We start from the raw sequence: 1081 nt of genomic DNA, 5'->3' as shown, positions 1-1081 counted from the left end.
ACGAGTATTTGATGCAAGGATATCTCACCCAATAAGGATGGAGACTTCCTGTTCAAGTACAAATATGGTGCAATCATACTCCTTGAAGAAAAAGCTTGATGAGCCATGCATTCCTAAAGTTCAAATGAAGAGATCGGCTACCTCAAGATGAAGACTTTTTTCTTCTTTAGAGTCATATGTAACAAAACCTTCAGGAACTTGCATATTGCATATTACATACTCATTCATAAACACTATATCATAAAAGTATACGATAGTTTCAAAAAGCTCCTTTTTGAAAACCAATAATTGTACCTTCTTACAACCTTTTATGAAAAAGATATTTTGTCATGTAATAATTGTACCTTACACTATATACAAGACAACATGAAAAAGAAATGTAGGAAAAAGACAAAAACATAAAATCGGATACAAAAGAAAAACAAATATAATATGTTTTTGAAAAGACTTTAGTTACCTTCTTTAAAGAAATGTTTTTTAATATAAGAAGACAAAAACATAAATCGGCTACACAAAAGAAAAACAAATAAAATATGTTTTTGAAAGGACTCTAGTTACCTTTTTTATAACCATAGAATGTCGACTTACTTGAAGTCATCATTCTCTTTACAAAGCATTAAATACCTCCTGTAACAAATCCTTGTTAATATCCTTCTCAAAGAATGTCGACCTTCTTTTGGTCCTCATTCTCTCTGGAGACTTTGAAAAACACAACATAAAGAAAACACTTGACATGACTATGTACAAATAAATATCTCAAAGCACTCATAGTACTTACACTCATTTAAAGCAAAGAAGTACTAATGTACCTCAAATCATTAATTAGAATAAAGACAAAACTACAACCCAACGTTCAATGTACTATTGTAAGAAATAGACTTTTTACATAAAATATGTATTACCTAAAATATTACAACGACTAGTGTACCCTCTATTTCACTTTTATGGAAAAAGGCATTCTCGAACTTCTCTAAAAGATATTTTTGAAATGACATAACATTTCACATTTCAAAAAGTTACAATTCCAAAATGTAACGACTACTTTTTAAAAGCTATATAAACACACTCAAATAAACTATTC

The sequence above is a fragment of the Nuphar pumila genome, chromosome 14 (assembly GCF_984573655.1).
Source record: "Nuphar pumila chromosome 14, dmNupPumi1.hap1.1, whole genome shotgun sequence".
NCBI classification, from domain to species: Eukaryota; Viridiplantae; Streptophyta; class Magnoliopsida; order Nymphaeales; family Nymphaeaceae; genus Nuphar; species Nuphar pumila.
Note: the sequence above shows the minus strand (reverse complement) of the source record.